Genomic DNA, 13,763 nt, shown 5'->3' on the forward strand with positions numbered 1-13,763 from the left:
ATAGTTATTTTGGTTGAAAAAAGACATACGTCCATCGAGTTCAACCAGTACAAAGTACAACTCCAGCCCGTCCCCCACATTCCCCTGTTGATCCAGAGGAAGGCGAAAAAAAACCCACAAGGCATGGTCCAATTAGCCCCAAAAGGGAAAAATTCCTTCCTGACTTCAGATGGCAATCAGATAAAATCCCTGGATCAACATCATTAGGCATAACCTAGTAATTGTAGCCATGGATGTCTTTCAATGCAAGGAAAGCATCTAAGCCCCCTTTAAATGCAGATATAGAGTTTGCCATAACGACTTCCTGTGGCAATGCATTCCACATCTTAATCACTCTTACTGCAAAGAACCCTTTCCTAAATAAATGGCTAAAACGTTTTTCCTCCATGCGCAGATCATGTCCTCTAGTCCTTTGAGAAGGCCTAGGGACAAAAAGCTCATCCGCCAAGCTATTATATTGCCCTCTGATGTATTTATACATGTTAATTAGATCCCCTCTAAGGCGTCTTTTCTCTAGACTAAATAAACCCAGTTTAACCTTTCTTGGTAAGCGAGACCTTCCATCCCACGTATCAATTTTGTAGCTCGTCTCTGCACCTGCTCTAAAACTACAATATCTTTTTTGTAATGTGGTGCCCAGAACTGAATACCATATTCCAGATGTGGCCTTACTAGAGAGTTAAACAGGGGCAATATTATGCGAGCATCTCTAGTTTTTATTTCCCTTTTAATGCATCCCAACAATTTTGTTTGCTTTAGCTGCAGCGGCTTGGCATTGAGTATGATTATTTAAATTGTTGTCGATGAGTACTCCTAAGTCCTTCTCCAAGTTTGATGTCCCCAACTGTATCCCATTTATTTTGTATGGTGCTAGACCATTGGTACGACCAAAATGCATGACTTTACATTTGTCAACATTGAACTTCATCTGCCATGTATGTGCCCATATAGCCATCCTATCCAGATCCTGTTGCAATATGACACTATCTTCCTGAGAGTTGATGATTATGCACAATTTTGTATCATCTGCAAAAATAGCAACATTGCTCACTACTGCATCTACTAGGTCATTAATAAATAAATTGAAGAGCACTGGACCCAGTACAGACCCCTGTGGGACCCCACTGCTAACAGTCTCCAATTTTGAGTATGATCCATTGACCACAACTCTTTGTTTTCTGTCCATTAGCCAGTTCCCTATCCATGCACACAAACTCTTCCCCGTCCTTGCATCCTCAACTTTTGCACCAGACTTCTGTGGGGAACAGTGTTGAAGGCCTTTGCAAAGTCCAAGTATATCACATCTACAGCATTCCAAATATCCATATTAGCATTCACTACCTCATAAAAGCTGAGCATGTTAGTCAAACAGGACCTGTCTTTAGTAAACCCATGTTGATGCTGAGAAATAAGATTATTTTCTACTATGAAGTCATGTATAGTATCTCTTAGTAACCCCTCAAATAGTTTGCATACAACTGATGTTAAGATTACAGGTCTATAATTTCCTGGATCTGATTTTTTGCCCTTCTTAAATAATGGGAAAACATGGGCTGTACGCCAATCCACTGGGACTCTGCCAGTTGCAAGAGAGTCACAAAAGATAAGATAAAGGGGCTTAGCTATAACTGAACTTAATTCCCTTAGGACCCGAGGATGCATGCCATCTGGGCCAGGTGCGTTGTCTATTTTTAATTTATTTAGTCTTGCCTTTACTTCTTCCTGCATTAAGTATTTAATATTACAGTTAGAAGATTGAGACTCTTCTGCCTCTGTAATTTGCAACAGTGCTGTTTCCTTTGTGAAGACAGAAGCAAAGAAAGCATTTAATAACTCTGCCTTACCTTGGTCATCCACCATTGAGTTCCCACCCTCATCCTTTAGGAGTCCTATACAGTCAACCTTTCTTTTTTTAGAGTTGATGTACTTGTAAAACTTTTTTGGGTTAGATTTAATATCCCTAGCGATTTGATTTTCAGCTTCGATCTTTGCCAGCCTAATTTCTTTTTTACAATTTTTATTGCACTCCTTATAATTGCTTAGTGCAGCCTTGGTCCCCTCCTGTTTTAGGACCTTATAGGCATTCCTTTCCCTCTTCATTTTATCCCTAACCTTTCTATTCATCCATAGAGGCCTTTTTTTATTCTTAGACATTTTGTTTCCATATGGGATATACATACTACAATATTGATTGAGAATAAGTTTAAAAGCTTGCCATTTCCCTTCAGTGTCCTCCCCTTGTAGTACATTATCCCAGTTCACCAAACTTAGTGCCTGCCTAATTTGATTGAACTTTGCTTTTCTAAAATTCATGGTTGTAGTGGTCCCACTGCCCCGTGGCCTATCAGTCACCAGATCAAACGTTATCATGTTGTGATCACTATTTCCCAAATGTTCTTGAACCTGCACATTTGATACATTATCTGGTCTGCCTCATTTATCCTAAAAAATGTTTTGGAAGCAATTTAAAGGCCACTTCCGGTTTTCCATTAAGATATCTGAATGTAGGCGGATATCTCGGATATTGGGTTCGGATATCCGATTCTATTCGGATACCAAAAAGTTTGGATTCGGATATCCGATTCGGATCCGGATATCTGGGTATCCGGATCCGAATTCAATTTGGATTTTGAAAAGGGGTATCCGAGCAGCACTGGTCACATGACTGCCTAAGGCAGCTAAGCAGATAAGCCCATTTAAAAGCATAGGCTGTAAACAATATGTCTGCTGCCATGAATCAGGAAGGAGAAACTGTGCACATTTATTTTAGGATTTGTATCAGCTGTAACAAATACATGTTTTTTTTAAAGGCTATTATGCTGTTGTGCATCTTTTAGAGCAGAGAGAAGTTCTGAGTTCAGGTCCACTTTAACTTCACGGAGGCTTACCCATTCAAATGAATCTCGTGATGAGGCATTATAATGACAAAATATCTTTTTATCCTGAATTAGTACAAAAAGTTTTCATTTTAATGGTATTTACCTTCCTGTAAAGTAAGATTTTATATGCCGTATACCCTTTTACTTGTGAAAGCAGCTTAGCCAAGATTGGAATATTATTTTCTCGATTCAGCTCTCCATAGGTTGTTGCCAACACTACACCTAAATATTTTAGTTCATCTTCCTGCATCCTAAAATCAAAGCTCTTAGCCAAAACATTTTGTTGATTGATTTACTGTCATGACAAAATGTATTGCTCCTGTATCACTCTTGTCCCATCTAATGCTCAAGATCTTTCAAATTGTATCAAATGTAATAGGCTTTGGAATTACTATTAGGACGTTGCACAAAAATTGTGTCATCACCCAAAAAATGATATCCTTCCTGAATATTTCTCTGCCTACTTCCGTTTCATCTAAAGGTCTCCTTCCTTACTAACTCAATTAGTGGGAGGAGCATAGCCCTATATCAACCTCTTAAGGATCATAGGCTTCCCACCCCCAACCCCAGTGGGGTCTTTTTACAATTCAGTGCTCTGCAGCTTTAATAGTGTGCTGCAGAGCCATACAACTTAGCACGCAAATTATTCTCCCTCCTTTTTCTGAACACCAACTGGGCTTTCTGTTGGTGGGCTCTGATAGCTGCTGCAGGGCTTTGGTTTTTTTTTATTATTATTTATTTATTTTTTAATAAATGTAACAATTTTTTTATTTATTTCCCCTAATCCCTCCCTTCCCCCGATGGCCAATCAGAGCGATCCTCTCTCATATTCATCAGCCTATGAGAGGGGATCGCGATCAGAGCCTCTCCAGGGGAAAGCCGGGTGACACGGCTGTCCACAGTACAGTGCTGCATTAGATTGCAGAGCTGTACATTGTAAATAAATGCCGGTTTCACCGTCTAACAGTCTGCTAGTGGCGGAGCTCCATCACTCAAGCGGGGATGCGTGTGCAGTAGCGCGCGCGATCCACTGCAAACCACTCCCTCAGGACTTGACTCCTATCAGTGTTATGTGGTCCTGGGGGAGCCGCCTTTTGGTGTTCGGCAGTCGTAAGGAGGTTAAAGGGACCTTGAGCAGCCCTCGTGGGTATGCATTTAACCATACCCACGAATACATGCTAATACCCCCTCACTTACTGGCTGTAATATAACGCTTTCTGTACCCCGGTCCGGCTGGTGTAAATTACATTGGAGTCAAAGACTCTCAGCAAAGTCACACTGTGCACAACGTAAGGGCTTTCTATAAGCACGCCTGAACAGCCTGAACAGCCTTTGGCACTAAATGCAGCACTGCACTAGCATACTGGCTGTTTGCTTTTTTGGCAGTTGGAAACAGCTGTAAACAGCTATTTACCACAATGCAATGAGGTTCACAGACAGGAAACTGCCAGGATCATTCCTGTGGGAGGGGTTTCACCACAATATCAGCCATACAGAGCCCCCGGATGATCTATTCGAGAAAAGGTAAAGATTTCTCATGGGAAGGGGGTGTCATCTACTGACTGGGATGAAGTTCAATTCTTGGTCATGGATTCTCTTTAATGAATCAACCCCAACATTTCTTAGATACCCCATTGCCCTCTTCCAATGCCATCATATGGTACCCTGCAGAGTTTTTTGCTAAATGTAAAATATTGGCACTAAGTGTAGGAAATCAAATGAAGTCAGAAACTACCCTGTACATGTTATGATTTCATATTTCCTCTAAGATCATTCATGAAAATGTAATGGCTATTTCTTACATATGTGTATATATTTTATTTATGTTACAAAGGCAGGATATAAAAAAGATTGAGGAATAAAAATAAGCTAACAAAGTCGACCATGACATATTAATATACTCTGCTTTCAGATCTCTTGCTTATACAGAATAGATATCTTCTTTGCACTTCATTGTATTTGACAACGCTGAGATGGTTAACATTAATTCTGTATGTGACAGCAGCATAAAATATCCTGCACTTATTTATGACCTTTGCCTCTGCCTTTCTAGTAGCACTACATTCATGACAAGAAAGAAGAAAGGGGAATGTTGGAAAATTCTTCATACAAATTAATTATCTTGATTCCTTTTAAAGTTACCCTGTAGTGGGTTCAAGCACAAGAATCTATTTTTCCATCCCGAAATAGAAGTGTTTAATGGAAAAGCAATTGCTGCTTCTTCTCTGAAAATCTCTCCTTCCTTCTGTACAGCCAAAGTGAAATTCCACCACAGCAAGTAACTCACTCTAACTTGACTGTTGATGTCTTCTGTATGACCACCAAAATAATTAATGTAATGACATGTGCTATGGGTAAAGGAAACCTCTGGTATTTGAAAAGAAAAATGTTACCTTTTGACAGCACCAGACCAAGGTTAGGTTGAAATATTTAATTAATTCTTTATTGATTTCTTCATGCTGTCAGATCTCTAACATGATCAGAAGGAAGAAGGTGAGCAGTAATCATGTGAGTTGAGCTGCATAGTTGTGTCTTACCCTTAGGTTGTACTACAAGAGCCTTCTAATGCCCGGTGGTGTAACGGCACTACAATGCTGAACAGTTTGCAGGGTTCCTGGGGAACAAAATAGAGTTGGGGGGGAGCCTGAGAGGGTTGGGGGGCCTGGTAGGTTGTTGGGAAGATGTGGCATCAATAAAGGTGCCCCTAATGCTTCTCTGAGGGGGTCTGTTATGGGTGCCCCCAGGTTTATTTTGCCCATTGCATATAGAACTGACCCTGCTCAATACCTGTTCATTCTGAGCACACAGTGTCAGTTCTGCTTCATGTACACACATATTCCACTGTCTTCACTCTACCGAAGCAATGCACCTGCATTTTAGCCAGTATAATACCAGTTCCGTGAAACTTATTTACAAGATTCTTCCAAACCAATTAAATTGTTCAAAGACATTCTTGCGAGCTTGCCAGCAACTATTTCACTCATCTCAACTCTGATCTGTGCAGGTCACAGGGGCAGGGAAGTGGGATCCTACATTTCAGGGTCTAGACATCACTCTGTGCCTATTAATTTCAGAAGATGTACCTATATATCTTCATTCTCGAGGCTAAAAGGACAGCTGAAACAAGAGGGATATGGAGGCTGCCATATTTACTTCCTTTTTACCTATACTAGTTGCCTGGCTATCCTGCATCATTTGCCACTAATACTTTTTATTAGCTGCATGCTTGTTTCTGTTTTCTTTCAGACACTAATGTAGCTGAATAGATCAGAAAGACTGCCAGGCAACTGGTGTTCTTTAAAAAAGAAATACATATGGCAACCTCCATATTTTTCCCATGACATTTGTCCTTTAAAAGACGTCTTTGAGGTGTTGATATACTGTCCTTAAAGCGTTAATTGGGTAACGAAACAAAGCTTGAAAAAAAAATGAGTAAAAAAAGAGGGGCTTATTTAATATTTCCATTGTTCATAAAAGGTCACACAAGGCTACTGAAGTTTTCTTTTTTTTCATTCATACTTCATAACAGAGAAACCGGGGTACAGGAGAAAAGTAGGATGGTACTTGAGTTGTTTTTTGTTCGTTTGTTTGTTTTGTTTTGTCCTTTGTTTTTTTTATTTGGTAGGCTAATTAGTTTTTGAAGACAGAAGCCAATTCGTTTTTCTTCACAATAGCTATTGTTAATTCATATATCTGTGCCCTGGAGTCATGTGGCACAGATACATCAATAATACTATTTTTTCCATATTTTTTTTACTGGTATTGTACATAAGCATAATGCAGCTTATTAGCAGATGATATATAAAGTAGCATTTAATTAACACATTTTAACAAGCATCCCCTAGTGACAGGTTCGAAGTTAAGGAATTTCCTTAATTACACAACCAGAGAGATCAAGCATGTTCTACTTTGCTAAGACACTGGCACATTTTGAACAATGACCAAATCAGAACTAATGTTCTATCTCTCCCTATAATCATATTTTGCAGCGCTCCTGTTATTGCCAATAGTTTAGAAACGGGTCATTTTCAGGCAGGGAGGTGAATTGGATCTGTTTAAAATTTATAGTGCTCATGTATATGAAATGGCTAGAAGTGTTATGTTTCCATCACACAATATTTGGCCAACTCCCTTTTGGACCTGAGTACATATTGGCATATCTGTTCCCAACAGTTTCACTACATGTACTTACCTGGCAGGGGTGCCCAAATGTCCAGGCCAAGGGCCATATCAGATGAAGGAGGATCCACAGACTCAGTGGAATGGTATAAGCTGGAGCTCTTTATTTTGAAAAACCACTTACAAATGACATGTAAAAGCCACAGAAACAACTGACGCGTATCGGGCTCAGAATTCGCCCTTAATCATAGTTGTACTAAACCTGTAGAGGAGGTGGGATCTTTATAGCCGAAATAAGAGAGGGAGCGCCTCCAACGACCAACAAAGAACACATCCCATATCGCTGTTCTTGATAATGCTGGTGGGGGGGTTGGGCGAACCAACAAAATTATACACAAGTTTTGCTGATTAGGACACTACACCTGTGACATTTTTTCAAATAATAACCTACATGTTCCTTTCAGTATGCAGGCATAGTGCTACTGGCATAGTAGCAGCTGCTAATCAGTGGATGTTACCGCTGCTGACATAGTGGCAGCTGGTAATCAGTGCCCGCTACTGCTACAGTGGTGGCTGATAACCTACAGGTGAGCAAAGAGGGAGGCAGTGTGGCAATACAAGGGGGCCCCTGCGTGTGGCATAGCAGCTACAGCCTGCAGGCCACTTGGAGTGTGAGAGGCTCCTTATCTGGACAGCTTTAAGAAAAGCTAAAAACACACCTCTTTTTCCAAGCCTTTGAGACTGCATAACACAGGGTCACAGCATTTTAAGTCCCTAGGGAGAAAAAATGCTATACAAATAACAGTGATGGATGTCATTTAGAAAAGGGAGGGAAGACATTTCAAAATAAAAGTGACTGCTACCCATTTGAGGTGGAAATACAGCAGGTAATTGTTTTGGGGGTAAGGATGTGTGTAATCTTCTTAAGAATTTTAAAGGGTACCTGAAGCAAGTAAAATTATTTGAAATAAACACATTAAGTAGCTGAAAAGGAATATAACATACTTACCTCACTGTCAGTTCCTGTCAGAAGCTCACCACTTTCTTCTTACAGTGATAACTTCCAGTTCTGACAATATTTTGTCAGAACTGAAATATACCAGTTGCTGCCAGTTATATATCAGCAGCTGTCAGTTACAACTGAATGTGCAAGATAATGTCCATGTTTCCCTATGGCTCAAGTGGGTGATTTTACAGTTTAACAGTGTGCTGACCATGAAGCTGTTATGGGGTAATGGCCATTTTTAAAATGGAGGACGGTGAATTACATTGATCATAGTGGACAATGGGATGCAGGAGAGGGGAAAGAGATTGAGGAATAGACTACACAGGAGGTAAGGGAGGGAGACACCGAGAGCCCAATATAGTGTAGTAGGAACTGGATAAATCTGTCTGAGGCGCTAAGTTGATTGAGTCTGAATACACGTTGTTTTACTCCTGTTTATAGCCTGATGAAGTGGGATGTGCCCACAAAACGCATTGCAAGTTTTTGGAGTATGTGAATAAATTATTTTTGTTGAAAAAACAACATTATCTTTCGGGAGGTAAGTCCACCACTAGCCTCCCTTCTTTTAAAACCTTTTATCTATATTTTACACTGCTGATGCCGCTGTAAAAGTGTTTACACACTGAGCTGGTGGTCATTTCAGATGCAGCCTTAGTGGTATGCGCTGGCGTTCTCCTCGCTGTTCTACCAAATGTAAGTTACATTTTTTTTTTGCTTAGCTGCTCCCAAGGTTTTAAATTTAGGTTAGGTCACTTGCCCGGAGGTCTGCCTCACCGTGGCGCAAGTGTCTAGTATAATATACTTTGCATGCAAACCATATTGGAAGCCAAAGTTCCTCCTAGTTTAATAAATATTAGCACTTGTCTTGGATGCAGGGCATGCATTTTTCAGTCTGGCAGAGGCGGTGTATGCCTGTGCGATTAACCATTCAATTGCAGCATGTGTTTAGGGATGCGCTGCCTTTCCCCCACCTTTCCTTAACTTTGTAACTATGTAACTGTCAGGTTAGCTGCTCCCAGCCCCTCCTTCCGAGTTTCCTGTTTGCATGATAAATAGTAGCTGTTTGCATATGATTTGCATGTGAATTGAATGCGAAGTGTGCAGAAAATCTATTTAGGTGCTACACACTGAGCTGGTGGTCATTTCAGATGCAGCCTTAGTGGTATGCGCTGGCGTTCTCCTCGCTGTTCTCTTTAAGTACAATTTACATTTTTTGTGTGTCACAAAGAAGACCTAGCTAGGAATCTAATCCCCTTATAAGCAGCAACAGTACAGTGTCTATCTGAAAACTGCACTGTAATATGGCTGCTGGGAGTGGCAGGGTTATAACTTTATACAGCATGTATATGTCTGAATGTCAGGTGATTGATAGGCACCTTATGTGATGCCTGCTGTGACCAAGATAGTGTATAGATTATCAAACTTATCCTTGGTCCATGACTGGTGGAGCAGGGCATTTTGGGAAAGCTCATTAAGTAGATGAATTTGGGAATATTGGCAGTATTTGGATATTGTAAGATGGTGGAAAGATGATCAGACTCCCTGCTCATCCTGAGTCCCTGATTGATGGGCCAGGGCATTGTGAGAAAGCTCACTGAGCAGCAGAACCTGGAGACCAAAATTATTCATTTTGTTTTTGGTTTACTTGGGCTTGGACCAGCATAGAACACTAGGTGATATGTACTTTGCATATGCCTATGCTCTTTGGCTCTGTATGCACAATGTACATGTTAAAGATGACATAACTCTCCCATAGTGCACCTGGAGCATAAGCTTTAAATTCTTGACTAGGCAATCTTCCCAAGAGGAATCGGAGGAAAGCTATTCAAATTAACATTCTGTTTTGCGTATGTACCGTGATATGCACTTTATGTAGGAAGATCTGAAAAGTGATAATTCTGTTTTAAGAAAATATTCATATTATATGGTCTAAATCTGTTTTTCCATATGGCCTTTTGTTGAAAAAAAAATTGTTTTACTAATACATTCCTGACATGCTTGTGTAGGTAAGGATATTGCATCTCTCAGGTTGCATGCATTTCATAAGTAAACAGAAAGATTAATGTTGCCATATCAGCACTGCATTCCCTACAAATAGCCTAGCGAGCTTTTTCTTAATGCTTGACAACTTCAGGATTATCCATCCATAGACTTCACCTCCCAGTCCCAACACTCATTGTGTTTCTGTTCTGCTGTCCCTTCATAAGGGATATAAGCCCTTTTTTGTCACATTGCTGTCTGCTATTTCAAGTGTAAATTCACACTATCTATCCTAAGCAGAGAGCTGACTGTCATAAAAAAGATTGCTTGCCATTTTCTTTTTTAAAGTGTGTGTGTGTTTCTTTTATTTAAATGCATACAATCTCAGTATATACCCAGTGAAAGTTTTAACACGTAAAATTTGCTGCTTTCATGCTGACTGCCATGGGATAAAGTAGTGACCGGTTTAAAGCAGGTAACCAACCATAATGTGTTGAATTTTCTCAATGCTAAAATGTTTTTTGAGGGAAACTATTAATCCTCCGTTGTAACGCCTTCATAAGGTTTTATCACTGTTTTATGGGTTGTTGTGTGCATGCCTTTTGGAGTGCAAAGCGTTAAAATGGCTTTCTGTTATTTGAAAATCGAAAACACAAATGCCTTTTGGATTGCTTGGGGATGGGGCGGGGCACCCTCTGAACCCCCTGAGGAATACCACCAGCGTGGAGTACAAAGGTTGAAATGTACTTGGGTGGCAGGGCCAGCACTTCCATAGAGGCAAAGGGGGCAATTGCCCTAGGGCCCCAGAGCCTGTAAGGAACCCCCAAGTTGTCTCCCCCTCTAACTTACTTGTGCTCCCTGGGGACCCCCTGCAATAGAGCAATGAAGGACAAGGCAAGACTCTACTCTGCTGAAGATATTGCGGGGACTCCAAGGGCACAGATAAGTTGGAGTATAATCGGGGGAGGGAGGGAGAGGTAGCTGGCTTAGGGCCCCTGGTGGAAATTTGGCAGCAACAAAGGGCCCCTAATGTCGCTTATCAGTCAGGTGGTCTGTCGAGGGGCCCCAGGTTAATCTTTCCTGGGGGCCCCATTGTTACTAGAACTTGCACTGTTGGGAGGAGAATATTTTAAACACTATAAATAATAACAAAAAGCATTACCCACAATAAGAAAGATGCTACTAGATCAGTGTTTCTCAACATTTCATTGGTATGTACCCCTTTTAAAACCCTGTACTTACCAAGTACCCCCTAGTGTAGTAAACATTATCACAATTACTCCTCGACAAATATATATTTAGTCATAATACATGATAATTGGTTTTAAACAATTTCAAGCATTTACTATTGCTTTTAATTAACGAAAATGCTAATTTGGTGCTGTTTAAATAACATCAACTTCTAAAACTCTAAATTTGTTGTTCTTAGGCAAGTATGTCAAGTCCGAGTACCCCCTGGGACCATCAGAAGTACCCCCTGGGGTACGCGTAACACATGTTGAGAACCTAGGTACTAGATGGTGCTTGAAGATTAAGATTTTTGCACAGTGTGAGGGCAGAGACACACTGCAGAGTCCTTTTAGACGGGTTTTCTTTTTTAAAAACATGCCCCCATTGACTTGCATTGACATCTCTGTAAAGCCGGAGCAAAACAATTTTTGGAAAAATCGCAATTGCTCCAATTTTCTTGCAAGTCAATGGGGGCATGTTTTTAAAAACGTTCAAAAATAGCAGAACAACAAACTGGCATGCACACCATCTACTCATACTCACTTTCCGTCATGCACACTAGTTTATTTTTTTTAGCATCCCATTTATTGTGAGAACAGTTCTCATATATGATTGCCTACTAGGTTTGTCCATAGCATACACATACCCATGGTTTGAGATGTTTACAAATTCACACCATATTAACTTGGAAAAAAATGTTATTTGCACTCACATGGTGTCGAACCCCACCAGTCTTCTGTTGAGCAGTTGGACAGTGCATGTGGGTGGCTGCTAAGCGCAGATACTTCTGGGTAGGTGTAATGATGATATTTGCATGAGATGACTGAGGGGATGTCCAGCAAAGACAAGTTTACGTAAAGAGAAGATAACAAAATGGACATCTTTTAATCTGTTGCATTTGTTTGCTTGTTTTTTGGCAATAATGTGATTAGTTAAAATTGCCTATTGCCATTTCATGGCCCTTCGTACCAAGTTCCATTTTTTTTCTTTATCCTACAGCTGTTTCTAGGCTGGACCATTTCATGTCTATTGAGGAGGTATTTAAAGTTTTTCTTTACCATGCATAGTGGTCCTATTGTTATTTAGTGAGCTGTGCAAGCTCTCCAGAGATCAGAACAAAACCCAAAAATGTACAGGTAGTCCTCGGTTAATGAACAAGATAGGGTCTGTAGGCTCGTTCTTAGCCTGAATCCGTTCTTAAGTCGGAACGCTGTGCTATCTCTGTCCACTCTGCCTCCTATGTGCCCCCCTTTGCCTGCAGTGCCCTCCTCTGTGCCTCTCTGTCTCCCTCTGTGCCTGCTTGTCCTCTTCAGTGCCTCTGTACTCTCTCTGTGCATGTTTGTCCCCCCTCTGTGCCTCTCTATGTCCCCACCTCTGTTTCTACCCCCTATGCCATTGTACCCCTTCTGTGCCTTTGTTTGTACCCCAGTGTCTCCGTTTGTACCCTCTGTGCCTCCATTTCTACCCTCTGTGCCTCCATTTCTACCCTCCTGTGGATTTTTGTACCCCCTGTGCCTTTGTCATCCCCGCCTCTGTTTTTACCCCTTGTGCCTCTGTACTCTGTAAATTTGCACCCCCTGTGCCGATCTCTGCTTTTATCCCACTTGTGCCCGCTTTTTCCCGCGCTCTCTGCCTATAGACTCACCTTCCAGCCCGAGTCTAACGCTGTCTGTCCTCCGCTTTCTATCTCCTTCTCCCTATAGCCACGTACAGCACCGCTAGATGCAGCATCGCAGTGCTTCCTGTATGTCATGTGACATACAGGAACCTGTATGTCACATGACATACATGAAGCAAAGATATGCTGCATCTAGCGGTGTTGTATGCGGCTATAGGGAGCAGGAGACAGAGTGCGGAGGACAGACAGCGTTGGACTCGGTTCGGAGGTGAGTCCAACACTGCTTCCGGGACATGCACCAGCACTCGGGGAAAGTTTGAAGCTGCTTCTTCAAACTTCCTGGACGTGGAAATGACATCATCGTGTGACGGCATCGGGCCGGTTGTATCGGTGGGTTGTTCATATGTTGGGCATTCGTAAACCAGGGACTACCTGTAATTATTATTTATATAGTGCTATCATCTTTTATAGTGTGGTATACAGAACAAAATAAATAGTGGAGGGCATGAGAACACAATTCAGAACACAAATCCCATGTAGCAGTAGGATCAACCTGTTGTAATGTGGCTAGCATGGCATGTTCTCACTTAGACGGAAAGAAATTTGTTAAAACTCCCTTTCTGAACACTGGATTTTTATGTGAGCAAATCAATTGGAATAAATTGACTAATTATATAGGCCCAAATCTTTCATGGTTTTACATAAGTAAGCACTGTATTTAAACTTGAGTTTTCAGGTCCTTTGGAAGTGGTTTAATTACTGCTTATAATTTTAGTAATTTCCCCCATAGTTTTCATACTTCCTCTTCTAATAGTGTATATGGAGGGTCACTGCTTTCATTTTCTCTATTTTTTTCCCCAACAACCAGTTCTTTTTTCTGTAACCGTCTACCGCACTTCTCCTTAAATCTCACCTTAACCCTACCATCGCT

This window comes from Hyperolius riggenbachi, chromosome 6 (genome assembly GCF_040937935.1).
Source record: "Hyperolius riggenbachi isolate aHypRig1 chromosome 6, aHypRig1.pri, whole genome shotgun sequence".
NCBI classification, from domain to species: domain Eukaryota; kingdom Metazoa; phylum Chordata; class Amphibia; order Anura; family Hyperoliidae; genus Hyperolius; species Hyperolius riggenbachi.